At 39.1% G+C, this 20,530-nt stretch overlaps 1 protein-coding gene across 2 annotated transcripts in view; it reads left to right on the plus strand.

The window, feature by feature from the left end:
- diaph1 (diaphanous related formin 1) overlaps positions 1–20,530 on the plus strand; it is a 101,403-nt gene that overhangs the window by 43,444 nt on the left and 37,429 nt on the right. The gene's annotated exons all lie outside the window — the stretch shown is intronic.

Below are 20,530 nucleotides of genomic sequence, written 5' to 3' on the forward strand. Positions count from 1 at the left end.
TTTTCAAAACTACAAACCTCAACATAGAAGGAGAAGATATAGCCAGCAGCATAATCAGCCAAGAAATGAGTGCAAATGACAGCTGCAGACTTTCTCATATGGACATAATCAGCCATAGTTGTTAATCTGACGATATTAGCATCACTGTCTGTTGTCATGGAAACCGTCCTTGTAAATGGACTGAACTTACACAGTGCTGTTCCAATCATTTTGACCACTCAAAGCGCTTTACAATGAAGTCACATTCACCCATTTGCACTCACAAACGCACACACATTTTTACACCGATATGCAGATTGGTGGGCAACTTGTGGTTAGGTACCCAGGGGCACATCAACATGTGACAAGAGCAAGCTGAAATCGAACCTACATCGTTCTGATCACCAGACTGCTCTACCCACAGAACCACAGTGGCCCCACTTTTAGCCAGAGTCATGTTAGCATTTCAATCATGCTTAGTGTAACAATGCTTGTGCATTTGTCTTCAAGCACCCACTAAAGCAATTTCAAAGAAGCTGAAACCTGAGCCTAATTTTAATACAATCATCCGGTACTCTTCCGAGCAAAAGCTCAAACAGATTTGACCTACACTGGTTAAATAGTATTCTACTTACACCCTAGTATGCATGCAAGCTATTTTGTTTCTTCCTTTTTTTGTTATTGTTTTGCAAGGTGAGGAAAATGCTTTATCATTAAAGAATTTCTAAATGAAAAACACTATTACAGCTTTTATGAAAAATATATTGAAAATAATAAATTTCAGCAATTTTTAAAAAATGTAATTTTACATATTACCTCTCCCTAAAACATGCTGAATATCTTGTGTGTCACCTTGTTTGTTTCACAGGTCTCTTATTCAGTTTTTTGCCAATTAGTATTAGCACTAGAATAAATCTAACATGCTGGTAAAAATTAGAGATAAACTGGAGATAAACTTTAATTCTAAATAGTCTTTTTTAATTTATTTGTGTTTTAAAATGTAATTTTGACAAAAAACATGTGTGCAGTTTGTAGCTATGTTGATTTGCAGCAAGAAGGTACCAGTCTGGGGTGTTCCTGTTTGGTGTTTGCATGAGCTCAATGCTAACTGACTTAGCTTTAGCAGCAGTACAGGAAATCTTACTAGTCATACTAGAGATACAAAAGAAAAGAATTTGCAGATTCACCGATTTTTACTTACCTTTACAGGGTTGTTATTTGGAAAGGGCAAATCAAAACGATGTTATCCTCGACTTGATTACATGTCACTGAGGACCATTTTGTCATTGCACTCAGGGATTGAGCTGGGACAATCACTACTTGGGCACATTTGGAGCACACCAATGCAGGTAGACACAGACAATGGGACGACAGTATAGGAAGGGATAAGAAGAAGGTCACTGATGTCCTTTGACGAGTCACCAGCTGTCCTGGCACAAAACGCTGACACACACACACACCCCACACACGCACACACACACACACCTGTCCACTCCTCTCACCTTGTCCCGGTGTCACTGAGCCTTCTGCTCCAACTCCTCCATATTCAAATTATATCCCGGACATCAGGAGCTCCCAGACAGTGTGTATGCAATTTTATCTCACCTTCAGTCTCAATACTCATCACACACACTCAGGTCATATACATAAACAGTAGTGTGCATGCACAAGACAGCTTATGCTAGCTTTTGATGTCAGTTAAATGTCAGAGCTGGCAGCTGTCCCATCTGCATCCATCTGTATATCAAATCCTTACGTCCACCTGCCACTCCATAATATGACCTCCTCTACACTCCATTTGGCCCATGCTCCCATGAATCCTTTTTTTATTGGCTGAGACAGCCGCCTGTTCCGTATGATGTCTAATAACCTTTTCCAAGCGCTGTATATAAAGACACCATGGCCTTTTCATAGCCTCACACCTGTCTGCTGGTGGGGATGAGAATGGGGTGGGTAATGGAAGTAGGGGGTGCACAGGTAGGCGTTATTGATTTTCCTCGCATATTCTTAGGATGCTGAAACTCAGTAGTTTTTATTAAAACATTCTTACGTGCAAGATCTTTTATTTTTGCAAGGCTGATTGTGTCCAAGTCTCTAAAAAGTATTTTTTGTGAATATGTCTGTATTAGTTGCTGCTGTATAAAGTATCTGAAGCACAGATGCCACTAAGCTCTCACTCTGCTCAAACCGTGTTCCTTTGCCCATCATTCTGTTAAAAACAGCTGAAGGCCTGTTATATCCCCCCTGAGCTTCCTCTCACTTCCAGAAGCTCTCTTTCACTCTTTCCATTGTGCTTGTGTTTTTTTGCTCCTTTTGTGCTGCTCATTCCCCAGTCTCCTTGAAAAGCAAACTGAGATCACACGAAGTCTTTGCTGACCCACGCTGACCCTTCCTCCTCCTCTTCATCAGTTGCCCGGCAGCTGGACGAGCAAGCGCATACAGCCACACAAAAAATAGACATGCAGCATGGGTAATATGCTCAGGGCACGGTCAGAAGTGTCGACCTCTGCTGCTTAGTTGAAGACCAGACAACTGATGGAGGGAGACACTCATCCTCTGGCTGCACAGAGCTCCTGTAGTTGCAGTTAAACAATTTCACATATAACAATTGCATGTGCCAGAATTTTTCTAAAACTATTAGCAATTTATAGCTGTAGTAATTGTGTCCATGGTAAGAATCCTCCTACACTTGAGCTTATTTCAACACCAGCCTTCATCACCATAATGATGAGCTGTTCACCTTCTGCTTCTTCAGTTAGTGAATCTCATACAGTCTGCTCCATTTTAATTGCTCCAGTCTGCCTTCCTTTGCTGTTTCTGCAAATCCCTCACCCCAGGTCTTCCTTTTTTTTTCTTTTAATTTCATCTGACCTTATCAATGTCAAGTTTTTTCATTGATTCGGTTCTGTTCTGCACCCTTAGCAATTATTGGAGTCGTTCAACTGGGTATAAAGTGCTGTAAGTTGTTGCTCTATTTACTAGGGGTTAGAATTATCTTTTCCACTAAGCGGTAATTTATTATTTATATACATCTAGCAGATTTATTTACAAACTTTTTATCATTACACCCATCTCTACCTTTTTTAAATATTAAAACTTCCTGCTTTTTTAATCATGTCTCTTGGAGATGCCTAATAAACCTCCAAGATTGAGCGACTATCCAAATTTCCAGAATGGATTGCACTTCAATATGAGCCACACCCAATAACTTAAATGTTTCTTTACATATATAGCCTGCACTTGTCCTTAAGCCACAGGCATAACATACGATTTTTTTTTCTCTTTACTTTTCAGGAAATATGTGAATTATTTTTCCAAAAATAAAAATACAGTAGCCTACCAGGAAAAGTCATTGATCACATATTCCTTTTCTTCCTCATCCGCTTTTATTTTTGCTGTTAATGTCACTTGTTTCACTCTCGAGCATTGCTGTCCTCATCACACTGGAGTCCATCCTTTAGAAACTGCTTTGTAAAATGCCACATATCAGCTGCCTCACAGTGTTCAAAATGTGTGAAAAGGTAGCGGATTGTGGTCTGGAAATTATGGCATACGAGCTTGGATTGAACAACAAGTTGTTCTGTCTTCAGCGTTATTGTATTTCTGTATCTGCTGTTTACCAATACCCTATAGAGTCATTTATGCAAAAATATGTAAGGACTAAAGACACAGGAGTTTTCTGCAAGTAATTTTACTTCCAAATTGAGCAAGCAGAGAGGAAAAATGACAGCAATGAAAATAGACAGAAGATAAAATTGATGCAGAATTTTATTTGTACCGTCTCTTTAACTTTACCTCTATGTAGTCAAAGAGACACACTTATGCCTGTTAAAGGTAGAATGTGGATGCATAACATGGATGAGTAGAGTTGTTGAATATATCTGTACATGTGTGTATATACATATTTAAATATATACATTTGTAAAATTGTTCCTAAGACTGCATATTGAGGTTTATATGTAATGTTTGGAAATCTGATTAATAAGAAAGCTTAGTTGCTTGTTTTTTTTTTTTTGTTTTTTTTTACAGACTAGATTTTTTTTTTTTTACCATTCCTTTTGAGTAGCCATTTATTAAATAAAATCAGTTTTTTAATTCTAGTGGAATATTAATAGACGATCATCAATCGTTCTTTTATATTGTCAGACGTGCTTTTCCTCATTAGTCTAATCGTAACTGTAAACAGCCTTGTTTTGGATTTGCACTGAGTCTATAAAGCGATTAGTGCAGCAGCAAGCTTATCCCTGTATTTCCCCTTAAGCTACTTTTTAAAAATTCCTCACTTTGAAGTGGTTTGTTTATTTATTACCTTTCAGTGTTTGTTTGCTCCTCTCTTTCATAAGAAGGAATAACACTGGCTGATCAGGATTTAAAGGTCTGTTTTCAAAAGTACAAGAGATCAGTGGCGCCATTAGAATTCATGCACTGTTTTCCAGCATTTACGTATTCATCCCAAACTGCTGTCCTTTTTTAAAACTTTTTTCAGACTTTGTGTTTGGTGGCAGGTGCCTTTTTAAGTTGGCACCTCGAATAGCCCAATTAGCAAAAGAATGAGAGAGAGAGCAAGTGATGGAGGAGGTGGTGGGTGAAATAAAAGCAGACTGAGCAGAGGGAAAAGGGTATGCTAGTGGGAGCAATGGTGATTAATTTGATTCAGGAGAGAAAAGAGCCAGAAGCATATACTGTATAGTTATTAATCCTTATAATGGGTGGATCATCTTCGCATCCCAATTCTCCAGCCTTTAGAGCAATCTCCTTTTCTTTGTGTTGCTGTGTTATAGCATGTTGTCCTTATTTCTTTTTCTGCTGCCAACACCATGCAACACATTTACACATGTCACCACAGCTTTCTGTGTTACATTCCCCTCCCGTGAATAACAAATTTATTGAGAATTCATTCAGGTTTGCTGGTGCGATGTCTGTATTCTGGTGTTTGTGCTTGTGAGAGTGGGTTGGTGAGCTCTGCCACATTTAGAGACCAATTATAATAAGCCTTTTGATCTCCCTGTGTTCTGACGAAATCAATTTTCCCTCTCTGTAGGTGTGATTGTGTTCTCTCTAGGTGTGTTTGGGTCTGTATGAACACATAGACCTATTTAGTGCGTCTTCTCTTCCCCCCCCGTACCTCCTCCATTGCCTCCTCACTTTAATGAGGTACCAGTCAGCATGAAAGTACCTGCTGTGTATGTGTGTGTTTGCACAAGTTTGCAAGCCAATCAGTTATTAGGATCAAAGATGGAATATATTAAAAATAAAAGACCTAGACATGGAGAACTATGGTGTCGTGTTGATTAGGTCATTTGGTTCTTTTGCCGAGTACACTTGTTTTTGAAAAATTTCCATTTTAATCAAATAGCTGAGGCACTCCTCTGCTTTTCTATCACTGTTGTTTACTGCAGTCTGATTGCTGGACTGTTACAAAATGTCAGCACTAGGACTGTGAAATGGTGTCTCTTTACCCTCTTGTCAGCACGGCTGTCAGTTTATTTTGATGGTTTTTAACTAATTGGCATTTAAAAATGCCAAATAACTGTTTGGCAAATGTGGTTGAATAGTAGTCTTTTCCAACACAGAAAGCCAGAGTGGGCATGTATAAAGTAGTCCTCTGTTATTATTTTTAACAATCCCTGATAAGCCACTCCCACATACACACAATAAGCCTTTTTTTCATTTCCAGGTTGAAAATCATTTAAAATATTAATATTTTTCTGAAATCTCAACTTCTGCGTGGATGTTCGATTCAGATGGAGAGCTTAGAAACTGTTTATCAAAATACCTGGGGCCACTATGCACTTATGGAAGCTATACTCTATGTACGGTACCCTCCACACCTGTTGGCACCATTGGTAAAATAGTCGTAGTTCAAGTTAATGCCAAAACATGTTAATAAACTTTAAGCTTTTGAGTATATTTACTTATTGCTCCCACAAGAAAAACCCCACATTCAGAAATGTTTGGTTTTTACAAAATGACAACTGACCTATGTAGGACTTCTTGTGCCAATTCCTTTTACAACCCCTTTTGCCAGTAGGACATTATATATAGAGGAATCTCTCTGTATAATCGCTCTCTAGATTGTCCTTAGCCCCCAGGCCCTTTTTTGTTTTTGTTTTTTGTCTTTAATGCTCCCCGCAGGGCTCAGGTCTGGGTAATGAGATTGCCTTGGAAGAATGTCAGTTTTATTGGGAGAACCCATTTTTTATTTTGTGCTGTGTTCTGAATTAGTTCACAGTAGAAAGACCCAGTGAAGATTTCAATTTTCTGGCAGAGGCCAACAAATTATTATTTTTAGTGTCCTGGTGTTTTATAGTGTTCATGATGACATGCTCGTGTTCTCACTAAAACCAGGAAGATAAAGCACATAACACCAGTTTTAAAGTTCCCACACTGGCTCCCTATAGCTCAAAGAATAGACTTTAAAATACTGTTGTTACGTAGTTTACAAATCACTGAACGGCTTAGCACCACAATACATTAAAGATATGCTGTTGTATCAACCTTCCAGACCTCTCAAGTCTTCCGGTTCTGGTCTGCTCTGCATCCCCAGAACCAAACGAGGAGAAGCTGCTTTCAGCATCTATGCACCACAAATTTGGAACAAACCTCCAGAAAACTATAAAACAGCTGAAACACTGACTTCCTTTAAATCTCGACTAAAAACCCACCTGTTTAGGATTGTATTTGAAACGTAATCAATTACAAATTTATTGATGGAACTTGACTTAATATCGTGTTTTGATTATTGATTCTATGTTGCATTGTGTTTCTGTGTTTTATATGATGTAAAGCACTTTAAAATGCCTTGCTGCTGAAATGTGCCATACAAATAAAATTTTATTGATTGATTGATTGATGAATTCTAACATTCCAAGGGCCTTTGGAAGAGAGATAAGCCTACAGGATCACTGTTTTTCCACCATACTTAATAAGGCGTGAGGTGCTTCTCCATATATTTTAGTTTACTGAGAAGCATGCACCTTGGTTAGTATTATTCAACAAAGGTGCTTGCTCAAAACTTTAAAACACATCCTGAATTGAATTTAGCCTACTTCTTTAGAGTAGACTAAATCGTGAATGTTACCCAAGGGAAATTAGTCTGAGCATCATCATTTATCTCTTGGGAAAACAGTTTTTATATGGTAATTAAAATTTCCCTATGATTCTGATCAGCTTTGTTTTTTTTAAAAAAAAAAGGAAATTATACATAGATAAGATACATTTGCTTTAAATGGATTCATAGCTTTGCCAAGTAGAATGGTACTGTTTTTCCTTATGTGATTTATTTTTATTTCTAATTCCTCAACCAATTAAATGCCCTTAACATTGGGTTGTTTTGAAAATTTCAGAGTGAGATTATGCTACTTCAATAAAAGTGATGTGGTTTTTGAAATGTCTTATCCAGGGCTGCCAATAAGTATGAAGGCAGCTTTGAGATGTCAAGTTTATTCAGGCACATAAGATTACCATGACGGAAAAGGTAGTCCAGCAGAAATCTGGGAGACTAGGTGATAAAGAGACTATATTCTTCATCTATTTTTGAAATGTGGCTCAGGGCTTTCTGAAGAAATATCTGAGAACTCCAGAAGGAGAGATTAGTGAACATTTAATATCTGTTGGTCCCAAGCATGAATGTAAAATAGCTGTTCCATCTCACAGGAGGCTCTGGTGCCTCCCGTATATTAGAAAAATGAATTTACTGTGGCAGTTTATTTCTTTTACTATCAAATATTTCTACTAGAGTTCTCCTAGCATCTTGGCCTGGAGCCTGAATGTTACAATACAGGAGCACAGATGGTTTTATTGTTTTCTTTTCTTTCTTTTTTTAAGAAAAACAGTGCTCAGAAACTCTTAAGGTTCTCAGGGAAATGTTATTGGGTTCATTAGTTGACAGGAATTGATGGCTTTGAATGTCTGAAACTAAAATTCACCACATTGTTTAAATGTGAGATTAGTCCTGTATATATTAAGTTGAGATAGTTGTGATCACATCCAAGCACTTTGCTTTTACTTCAAATGAAAGATTTAGCTATTTTTGTCCACTACCTGTTTCCAGACAACCCGGATTCTCTAGCTGCATCACATAGAGTATGCCTGAGCATGAGGGAATCTGCCACTATCTTCTGTCAGAGAATCATGGCCTGGAACTTGGTGGTAGAAGCTTTCATTATTACCGCTCCAGTAAACTGCAAACCATCCAGTGCATGCTCAAGAACCGTTTGGAAAGCTCAGGATTGCTTTTCCTTCCTGTGCTGCAGCTCAAAAACCTATCCATGAAAATCCTGTGCCTAGCATTCTAAACAGCCCTTATGTCCCATATGAAGACTAAATGTAGACCAGCTACGTTTTTATGACATGCAAATTAGAATTGGTATTTTCAGGCCTGGCCTGCTTTGTATTTGTGTATACATTTCAGTGTTTATGTTCTGCCACCGCTTAAGTTTGAATCTTAGCTATACCTCTTGAAGCCCCAGCAGTGGCAGGGCATTAGCTTGGCTTTGCTGGCTCCTTAAGCCTCAGCATGTATCCTCAGTACGGCAGTAGCTTGCGTTCCCTCATTCACCATCTCTTCATGCTTACAGAACATCCGCAAAGCACTGTTTATTCATCAGGCCTTATCAGGTTCAAACACATCTGAGCGTGTTCACATTGGTTCTCGCTGCCAGCCGCAGCAGTGCTCATATGCTCAGAGAGTAGCGTACGTTTGCACATACACATGTAAGCATCTTCATAAACATGCACACAATCCCACACCTTCTCTTCCTTCCATTCCTCCCTTGTTGCATCTCTCTCCACTGTTTTACATGCAAATGAGCTAAGTGGGTTCATGCCGGCGCATTACCGCTGTGTGTCCCTAATCTCCTTGCAACCTATTCTCTTTCCTAAAGATTATCCTGTTTTTAGACGGAATAAGTCCTCTTCACAACCAGCCAGCCGGTCAGTTAGCCAGGCAGCTAGCCTGCCAAGGACCCAATCTCTCATTCCACTTCCAGTACCATGTAAATGTTCCTTTTGATGTGACAGCTGAAGATAGAATGATGGAATTTGTGTGTTTTAATGTGGATGCGCTTTTAGTATGTTTATAGTCTCTGAGTGCATGTTTAAGGTACTGGTTGATAAGTCCGAAAGCCTGTTAGAGATGCTAATGTATTATCAATGCTTGCAATTCTGTCTGGTTTCACCCACAGCTAGACCAAACAGAAGGAATGAGGGATGAAAGCAAATATCTATGCACACCTACAATCTATCCACCCACTCTTCTCTTGGTCACAGTCACATACTCTTTACTCTACATGTGTGCTTCTTTCATAGATGTCTGCTTTAGTCTTTGTGCACATGTCTGTAGATGTATTGAAAGTGTCAAAGTGAGAATAGAAGTGCTTCACTTTTGATACTGATGAGCTGAGGAGCAGCAGAAGTCATTATGATGCTGTGACTATGATTAGAAAGTACGGTTATCAGGAGGAAAAGGAAAAGCGGGGGATTAGAGTCAAAAAGTAGATTGCGTTTGTCTTCTCTCACAAACGGCAGGAACTTGCACTCTGTTTACTTTATTTGCAATATAAGCTACCTATCCCTGCGGGCAGAGAAGAACTAACGCAGGCACACATGCTTCAGACTTGGCCCACTTTGATGTCACTGATAGTGTAAGAAAGGAAAAAAAAGCACTGGTAAAGAGCAACAACTTCAAAGATGGAGCTGACAAGATATGAGCATTAACTTGCATCTCTCATCTTCTTCTCTCTCCTGCTTTCCTCAGCTCTCCCATCAATTCTGGGTAAAGAAGCCCATATGAAATGAGACAATGAGTGAGGTCTGGATCAGAAAATACTTTTCTGAACAAAACGGGGAAAAAAAAGTTGTTAAACAGAGAATGATGTACGACAGCAGTGGAGGCATGCGGAAATGTCATTAAGATGTCTAATTCTCCCAGCTCAGTGAAATTGTTTCACAGTAGCCTTAAGGCTGCAAGTGACTTGATGTTAGCTACATAGTGAGTTATTAGGCGCTACAAGGCCATTAGGCTATTGTGCTAATGGCTCCGACCATGTCCACAGGGTTCTAATACACCCAGACTTATTAAAACTATCAATTCCATTCACATTGCACTTAAGGTACACATTTTCTTGTTTACTTCCACATAGCCGTGCGTGTGCTTCATGCCCTGCCGGGTTCTATGTGAGCTTTGGGTGTGCTAGAAGCTTTTATTGCCACATCTGCTGGTGCAACGTGTCTGTTGCTGCAGAAGCGGTGTTCAAAATGGATAACCCAGTGGCATTTACACCAGACACCAGTGGTATTTACAAGGCTCTGTAGGCTAGGCCACGCTCCAATTTCTGACCTTAATTTCCTGCCAGTCTCCATGTGACTATGTGTAGAGCAACTGTTTAGGCCAAGATGTTTGACCTATGCATATTTCTGTGTGTAACTACATTATGTGTAGGTATATGTGACTTAGTTGCTGTGACGTCCGTAGCTTTGTGTTTGTGTGTTGCTCCATTACTCAGCCTCTCCATTTGTCAAGTTCTGTGAGACGTGGGTTCTGCTTTGCCTGCGAGGCACCTTAATTTTTCACCATTCTGTTTGCTACACTGTGCAGCACAAAACTGTACATCTACATCCTCTCCCTCTGTATTCATCTACCTCCCCTGTTTTTGTACTCCCCTGCGACAGCCGGCACCCCAACTGCTCGCCCATTACCGCACGTGCTCAGCTAATCAACACGAGGAGCTCCCCAGATTAGCACTTGAGAGAACTCCCTCAAGACGTTTGTTCACTTTTTACCATTTCAGGTACCCTCTTCCCTTCTCCATGTCCACCTCCTCTTCCCTAGCTTTGAATTTTTAACCTCCCCACTGAATAAGAGATGCGGCTGGCCTCATGGGGAAAGGAGAGTTGGAGGGAGGGCAGAGAAGGAAGGAAGGGAGAAGGCGGGGGAGCCAAAAGGGAAGAGGTTTTCCCTAAACACACTTTCACATTTATCCCCTAAAAACTCTACTCTGTATGCTCAATAATGCATGGCCATTCCTCATTCCCTGTTCCCATCCCTTTCCTCTCATTTCCCTCTTCCTTCATCTTCTTCTCGCTGGTTCCCAAAGCTCTCATCACTCTACCGAGCAGATTAACTACAGGGAGAAACTGAGAATGGCAAATCAGGGTGTTGGGAGCTGGCCATGAGGGGCTAGCGGTACAACAGAGAGTAGGAAAGAAAGCAGATGAGTCACTTGTCACACTTTGAAAGGAGTTAAAGCAGTGATTAGAGTGTGTGCTTTGAAGTTTTGCCATTTTAGTTGGACAGTAAAGCTTGACTGGCCTTAAGAATTTAAATTTAAGTTGAACCAAAACCACCAATATATTATCTCAACTTGAACAATGCCAGCGAAGTCTAAAACCACATTCATTTTCTAGTTCGTTCTAAGCTTGCTTTCACTCACAGTGACAGACCCATCAGTACCTAGTCCCAAAAAAATAAAAACACTGAAGAGGTTTCAAAAGTGACATTTAATTTTAGATTAAGTTTCTAACTATAATTCACACATTTATGCCTTGAATTATATTATGTGCTCAAACTTTTTTGCTTTAGTAGGCTGAGACATTCAGGGCTTATTGCGCATGCATATGGCATCAGCAAGCAGCCCGTCTCTGTTTGGATGAATGGAGCAGTGCAAAAAAGACATCTTAAGATTTCTGCAAGTTTTCCAAGTTTTTGAACTGTTTGCTGAGTTTGTGCTTTCAAATCTTTCCATGTTTGTTATTTTGGTTTTAAAGTTTTTTCCCCCTCCTTCGTTGTTTTTTTTTTGTTGTTTAAAAAAATGTGCTGTAACATTGCAAGAGCATCATAAAACACATATTTAGACTGTATGCCAAAGAGGTATTATGAGATGTTAAACAATTCTTTAAGGACGTGTGTAAAGTCTGTTTTCAAAACAATTTGTTTCCTTTAACTAAGAATGGAAAGCAAGATCACATTCTTTGTGATGCTACTTTAAAATTCAGTGTTGAACTCTAGTTATCTACAATTGTCTGGCATTTAATTTCTAATATGCAAAAACTGGGCCTCTTTTTTTTAGAAAAGTTTGTGAAGTTGTTTTCTCACAGGCCAGTCGGCTAATTACAGACAGAAAAGCTTCATTGCCTGTGGAAGTTTTTAAGCAGCAGTTAAATAAAAAGTTTAATTCTTAGATGAAGCCACTTAGAAGAACCAAACCTTTACTGTGTTTGTCAGGAGGCAAGGATGAATACAGAACAAAAACATAAAGTGGAAAAGCTCCTGGTAAGGCTTCACACCTACATACTGAAAATCAAATCTGAAAGAAGTCAAATGGTTTGCATTTATTGAAGGTATGAATCAAAATTGACATGCAACTCTACTGTTGCAGATGATTGCTAAGATGCCTTATTAGATAGGCTATTAGATTTCAAGCCGCATTCATTCACATTCTGTATGTCAGTAATAGTCTTTATAAAGAAGTATTTATTTGCTTTGAACTTTTTTACATTTTGCCTAGTTGCAACTACAAATACTTTCCAAAACCATCCTTTGCCTGTGAGTGTGTTGTTAATCTCTACCAGCTTTACATTCGTAAAGGATCATTTTTTGCTTATTCTTCACTGCACAGTAACTGAACTGTAAACAGATCCGATGGAAAGTGCCTAATCAGAAATGTTCAATTCTTGCAAAAAATTCTTAACGTTAAAATCTCACTACAAGGATTTGCGTTGAACAAATGCTACAGAACCCTGTTAATCAGCCACTATTTTAAGTCATGTGTGGCAGCAGGGAAATGGCTAAATAATGTATTCCTAGATTAAATTCTGAGCTTTATTTTATTTGCCCATTTTATATTATTATATATTATCTAGAATATGATTATGGTAAAATTTAGCAAATACCAGTGGTGCCTGTAAGTATAGACCAATAAAAGTGAGATTTTTGTCAAAGATGCAGGGGATTTGACACTCATCCTGGTTCAATAGACAAGACGGATGACGTTATTTAGGATGAAGTGAATGAGGGAGAAGCCCAAAATGAATGAAGTCGAGAGAAGGACGAGTAGAGGCAGGATTGATGTGTATACGATTGAAAAGAGCAACGAGGGAGGAAATGACAAACGATGAAAAGGTGAGCAGACTTGACGCAAACACAGTGATTGAGCAGACGGATATGAAGGTGAGGTAAAATGGGGGAAAGTGAGTTAAGCTGACTGGGAGTGAATAAGGTAAAAGGTGAAATGTGTCCATAGGTTGAGTGTTCAGGGTGGTCACATTGCTCACTGGTTGTTATAATAGTTGATTGTAATTCTCTCCTAAGCAAGTTTTCTTCTAGAAATATGGCTCTTTCCTTCTTGACACAGGAGTATACATCAGTGTGTGTGTGTGTGTCCCATATGCCCTTTCTGTCAGTACAGCTACAGTCTGTAAGAGTCTTTGTTTCCTATTCTTGTAAAGATTTCAATGCATCGTCGTCCAGCAGTGTTTGACTTTCCACTGAATCTCTCCAGACTTTATCCATGCTTTCCTTTTTCCTGATAGGTTATTTAGGGCTCTGTACTTAACTGTACATGGTTAGCGGTCAACAAGCAAACAACACACACACACACTATGCCTCTGAGTCTCCTTGGAGGTTATCTGGTTAATACTTCATAGCACTTAGAGGCATCAACAAGCCTTGTGGTGTTCCAGTGAAGCGGAGAACGCATGAAAGCATGTTAATCCCCCACCACAACCACAAAATCTCATTCCCTTTGTGACCTCCCCTTTCCGTCAAACTACTTCCACTTTCTGTCCATCCAAATATTCTCTGTATCCACTATCATTAGTGAGCAGAGAAAATGCAACAGTGCACTCACTGCAACAAACAAAACAAGCTAATAAGTAGCATTCATTTATTCTGTCAGTCATATTGCCCGTTATTCAAAATACTTAGGATCTATCACCAAATTATGTATTCAAGAAATTGTAAATATTCTTCCTCCACCATTCTATTGCTTAAAAGGCTTAAAACAAATGTTTTCCATAATTAAAAACCACCCTAACAGAATTGTTTTCTAATTTATTGAGAATATTTTTGTTGATTAATTACATCAGGAAATTTAATCAGAGAATGCTTAGATGTGAATCCAAATGCTGGAAAGAATTGGTCAACAGTTCAAATTACCATAATTAAGAACTCATTGATTTTTGTTTTATAATGGTCACAGTACAGCTTTCTGATAGTTTCCCTTCCTAGTGTATCTAAATTTAAGTTGTTTTAAACAATTATTGTATTTTCCAGACTATGTCACTGTTGAGTATTTTAGATCAGTCAAAAATGCATCAAAAAAACATATATAAGACACACCTGATTATAAGTTACAGGACCAGCCAAGAGAAAAATGTGACTTGTAGTCTGGAAAAATGGTAATGTCCTGTGCAAGCAATATTAATTTATTGCTTTTTGGGAGTTTGAGAATTAGTGTCAATTTGATACAATGTTTTACTGCAAAGACTTGCATACTAAATTCAATAATGTTCTTAGAATAAATCCCGTTTATATGACGGACATTTCAGCAGCTCGACAGTCATTTGAATATCTTACAGTGGCAGTCTTCTTTACAGTATTTACTGTTTCTGTGGAGCTACGCAGTGATGACTTTCTTGTGCACCATCGACTATATTATGTTCAGCAAGCAGCCCACGATTGAGACCCCTGTATCATCTATTGCTTTTTTGTGTTCATTTGTTGTATTATCATTCAAAATGGCGTGAACACACTCTTTGTTCATTTTTGCAATCAGTTTTATGTCTTGTGCATAGTCTCTGCAGTATGAGATTCACAAAACCAATGGACAAATGGTGTACTCTGTTTTTGATCAATGAAGGATCAATGCAATGTGCCATGAGGCTGAGCAATGATATTGGGTAAACCCCTAAACTCTCAAGTGTTTGTAGTAAAGCTATAAGCAGCCACATCTGTTAACATACTGCAATGATGATGCAGTTTTTCACCCAGCTGAGACAGCACTGAGAACTCATCTGTGTTGAGGGTAGAACATACTGTGGCTCCAGCTGCTGCAACAACCTATGACAGCCAAGATTGCTGAGTGCAGCAATAGGTTGATCATCCAAAGTGATGAATCTGTTCTGTAATGCATTTTGTTTTGTCATTGTCCCTTGGAAGCTTTTCATCTACTTGGTTTTCTCTAAGGCGTTACTTCACCTTGCTCAATTATAGCCTTGGTGAACTGGATCCATTTAGCTTTTTAGCTCTTTCTTTGCTTCCTGAGAGTTGGCTTAACTAACTTCTAAGTTTGTAAAGTCCACGGGGTTGTGTTTAATTTTGTATTTTAAAATGGTTCTGAGCTACAGACAGGATGGCATGTTGGCAACTCATGTTTTTTGTTAACTATTGGGCTTTATAAACAAAGTGTGTTGTTGCCCAACAATCTTGTTGTATAAACTTGTTGTTGGGCAACAACAAGTTTGGGGATGCGAGAGGAGTCTGGTATGACAATATAGGTCAGGGGTCTTCATATCCCGGTCTTAAGGGCTAGTGTTCTGCAACTTTTAGATGGATTCAAGAGCCCTTGATATAGTTCGTTCAAAACGAAATGATTGGGAGCCCGAGCTGATATTTGAGATCAAATTAGATCAAGATATCCCTGATTGGCATAAAAATGTTTTCTCATTTTCAACTTCTGCTTTTAATATTCTTCTTTGGGTAGTTCTTTCCCAGAAACAAGAAGGAAAAAAGGAGTGAACACAAATTGAACTCGTTTGTCTGTGAAAGTTGTTTTTATAAACTCATTTACAAAGAATTGGACTTAAAATGAATTCCATTAGTATTGGTGTCATTACAGTGCTCTGGTATTTCAGACAGTGTAAAACGGCGCCGCGTGGGACAGTTTGTGCGGCAGCTTTCAGACTAAATGTGACAGGGGAGCACTGTCATAAACACGTCCTGTATTCCCCAGTGAATCCTTACTTTAAGTCTGTAAACTCAAGCTGGAAGTCCTTGCCACTTTCAGCAGTGATTCAGAAGCATTTCTAGACCTATGATCTAGGGACCTTCATTTGTGTATTTGTGTGTGCACAAGACGTACCACTTGTATGTGCGTGAAAAGCTGGATATGTCTGCAGTTGTGTCATAGGGGACCACAGACACTGTCAGCTTCATTTCCTAACATCATGTAACTGAGGACATGCAGGCCTTATGAGACCTCAAACTGAAAAACGGCAAAATGATGCCCCCCCACACCCCTCCACACACACACACACGCGCGCGCACACACACACACACACGCACACCCCGTCATCAGGGCAAAGAGTTGAATCCTGGTCTTGTCATGCTCTGTGCAATAATCCAGTTTAGGAGGATTAATTAGGAATTAAGGAGTGTAATGTTATCGGTGCGTGATCCATTCACATACGTACACACACCCCTACACACTGAATGTGTATGTAGGCCACATATTATTTAGAGCTAAAATAGAAACTTTTTTATTTTACTTTTTCCTATTACTTTCTTTCCAATCTCCCTACTTCTTGTTGCTCATATTCCTTTCCTCAATATGAGCAGTACTTTTTTTTTTTATCTTATGTTCTTTGAATATCCATGAAATACATTTTCACTTTTTTTTCCCCCCTCACCTCTGTTTCCTGCTACATCTTTCCGTGTTCTGCCGCACCATTATCTGGTCTTTAAAGGTCCTGTGTAGGCTTTTATTCAGGCCTTTCATCCTTCTAGCCTGGCTTTGTCAAAGAGAAAAAGATGAGAGAGATTTCTATAGCTTTGCTTCCCTTTCAAGAAGGCTGCAGCATTCAGGTGTTGCCTCTCTGGATGTCCATTTTGTGTCTGGCATCCCATTTTCTTTTTCAATGGTGGGGAAGTGCGACTGGGGAGGTTCGGTACTTACAGTGGCTTTACTCAAGTCTCCATCTCTTTGCTGTGTGAAGTAGCTCGGAGTTGAGTAGCTGACCTTTGTTTTCGAGACAATGCTTTTATACTTCATTTTACCTTCTCCAGCCTTTCAGATGTACCTTATAAAAAGATTCATCTTTCTTGAACTTGATGAAATGTTTTCATGTTGCAACCACAAATCTGACTTCGTTTTGTTGGGATTTAATGCACCTACAACTAGCTGGTACATAATTGTCGAGTGGAAGAAAAACAATACATGGTGTCTGAAAAGAAAAGCGGCCTCATTCACTTTGATGCCTCTGAATAAAATGCAGTGCAAACAGTTGGCTTCAGAAGTAAACAGAGTTCATATGTTTGTAGTTTAATCCAAACCTAGCTGTACTGTCAGACTTCATGGGGGTTGTTGCTGGACATTGGTGCACAAAATGCATCGGGAAGACCAAGGAACACACCAGATAGTGTGTTAGGTTATTAAACATCCCAAGATGTAAAAATCTGAGGACCTTTCCATTTATCATCCAACAAAGAATATAGCCTACCATGAAATGGTCATTGAACATAATTAATACTCTTAAGTAAGGAGAACATTAATTGGAGAGGCATCAAAGGTGTCAGATGAGACAAAATTCAACTGTTGCTTTTGTGCAAAACATTGAATGGCTGAAAACTAAATACACATCACCCTGAATATTTAAGAAAACGTGGTGGTAGCATTATGGTGTGGAGATGCTTTTCTTCATAAGACACAAGGAAGTTCATCAGAGATGGGAGAATAGCGGAGCTAAATACGGGGAAATTCTATAATAAAACCTTTTGTCCTGCAAAATACTTTTTTTTTTGGTGCTTGTGTCTTTTTTTTTTCCAGTCGAGGTTCTGACTGAACTTGCAACCAAATTCACGTCTTGTATATTTTTCAGTTTCATTTAAGTTACTACAACTTCAGAGTTGTAGTAACCTTTCTAGCAGGACATTAAATATTTCCAAATGCCTTTTACATGAACTTGAAATAGTTTGGCCTATTTCAAGTCCAAATCTACATCGGATTGAGAACTTATTGCTAATCACACGTGCTCTTGGTCAAATTCGACTGAGCTTGACCCATTTTGCAGAGAGTAATGGACACAGATAGTTTCTAGATGTGTGATTCAGGTAGCGGCATAACTGAGACTTGCAGCTGCAATTTCAGTAAAAGGTGGTTCTACAGTTGACTGAGAGGGACTAAATGCAAATGCATACCATACTTTTCAGAAGTGTATGATGTAGATTTTGAAAAACCACACATCCTTTTCCTTCCATGTCTGAATTATGTCTGCCTTTATGTTGGTCTAAAAATGTGAATTTCCAGTAAAGTAAAATAGTTGTACATAGGAAGTGTAAAAAAGCTTAGGGGTTGTGAATACTTTTTAAACTGTTTTATCGCACTGTGCTGGAGTGATTTTAGTCAGTAACTGTAAATATAGATTTCTTTGATGAAAGGTAATAAGAGGCAGCAGAAGGGAGCCAATAAAGAGTGTAAAAATAGGAAAAGTGCATTATGAATGATTAGGATTAGTTATATCTGCCTGAGTGTTTCCTGGACTGTAATTTTCTGTGCGCCTCCCTGCAAGTACTCATGAGGTTTGTGTTTCCTGAGGCAGACGGTAATGATGTTGCTTTATTAATGCCTGTTTAATTTTTCAGCACACACTGCGCTGCTGTCAGTCATTAGTCATTTTTAATTACGAATGTCGAACGCTGCATCTCCAAATTTTCCCGAGAACAAACATTCAAGCACACAAAGGCAGTAGCTGACTAGATGTCAGTCATCCTGTTGCCACTGTTCTCTAGTACACCTGTATTTTCATGCCTCGGGTTTTGCACGCGCTTTGTCTCCATTCTTGAACCATAATTCCTTTTTTTTTTTTGTCATCTCTTTGCTGTCTGCCACCTTCCATCTCACTTGTTCCCTCTGGCACTATTGGCAGCACTGTCACTGTCAGGTGAGTGTGAGATAGCCTTCACACCAATGACTTTGAGGAGATGGGCTTTTGGATGTCTCATCCTCAATATAACTGCTTCCTTAACTCTCAGTCGCCCAGCCATGAAGAACAAGATCACTTGTTGAAACTGATCCCATTGGATTTGATTCAGGGGTTTTTGATATTTATTTGATCACGTCGAATGTGCCACATTTGTCATCCTCTACAAGAAACCCACTTGTTTTTGTCACGTTTGTTTTCCTTTTGTAAGTCGTCTTTGTATAATAGTGAGCTGGCTGCAGCACCCCATGATATTCATTGCATATCAGAGCTTGTCTGATATCCCACCATGGAGAGAGAAAACAGACCATTACTGACACACAACTGAGCCTCTCGCTACATCATAGAAGCAGAGACTATTAATATTCTTGTTTTATTCTTAATTTCAGCAGTCAGACGGCATGCATAGTGTTATCTGTGATGAACAGCAAAGTTCATGCAAGTTTAAAATCTTACACAGTTAAAACAAATTCTGTACTTAATCAAAAAGTTCTCTGAACTTCGTGTCTTGTTACACTGGTGTTACCAAGGGTTTTGACTGTAGTAACATGGGAATTAAATTTGGGTCATAATCCCAGTGGGCACCTGATATACATGGAGTCAGATTATATTTCAAGAAGGAATCTATTAGTCTTTGAATTTGTAGGATCACAACCTGGTGAAATAATTTTGCAATGTACATAGGTTGCAAGGTTCTGAAATAAAATGTGACATTTAATGCAATCGAGATGTAATTTTTTAAATAGCAAATGTCAGCCAGTAAAGCATTTTACTGTTGGACATCAAGATATATTTAAATTTTAATTGCCATAAATAATTAATGAAATAAGTGCATGTTCATTTTAAATATTTTAACTAAACCATTTTTATATGTTATGCAGCTTGTTAGGCTTACTGAAGCTCTATTAAAGTAAATTTCAGATTTTATGTGTGTGAGAGTGGGAGTCTATGAAAAAAGGGGGGGGGGGGGGGGGCATAAAAAATACTGAGTAACAAGGCCAGCTCTGCCTCTAGGCTGTTTGGCCCCAAACTCTCATCAGCCTGCTGGTGCTGAAACGGAAAACCTTCTGCCCCTTGCCAGTTTGTAACCACACAAACACAAGCATGCATAATGAGAACCTGCATGCATTCAGAATGCATACAATCAGAGTTTGCGACAATATCATCTCCCCCATCTCCCGCTGTCATCTTTACTTGTTTTATCAGTACTTCCTGTCTTCTTTCATCCACCACCCCAATCTGTCTGGGTGTCTATCACACACTTCTACTTCCCATATTTTCCCTATGAGACAAGCTCTTTTTCTCTTAGTTCTTCCGTATCTTCTGTGCACAGCTATACATTCACCAGCTTTGGATTACTTTGCAAATGTTTCTTGCCGTTTCTCTGCGCCTCCAACCCTCTGCTTCCCCACATGTAGTTTCCTCCCTCCCTCCTTCTCCCTGTCTTCTCAGCGGTGGGTTTAATGCATTATGAAAATGGATTCGGGCTAAGAAAGCGAAACAGGACAAGTTTGCCTGTTTAATGTGACTTCTTTCACTCCTCATCTGCCTCATTGGCAGTATGAATTTGTGTGTGGCGTGAAGCTTTGCTTTCTATGTGCGCTTTTGGTAGCGCTTTGGGCACACATGAAGCCTC

This window comes from Xiphophorus maculatus, chromosome 23, assembly GCF_002775205.1.
Source record: "Xiphophorus maculatus strain JP 163 A chromosome 23, X_maculatus-5.0-male, whole genome shotgun sequence".
In the NCBI taxonomy this organism is placed as follows: Eukaryota; Metazoa; Chordata; class Actinopteri; order Cyprinodontiformes; family Poeciliidae; genus Xiphophorus; species Xiphophorus maculatus.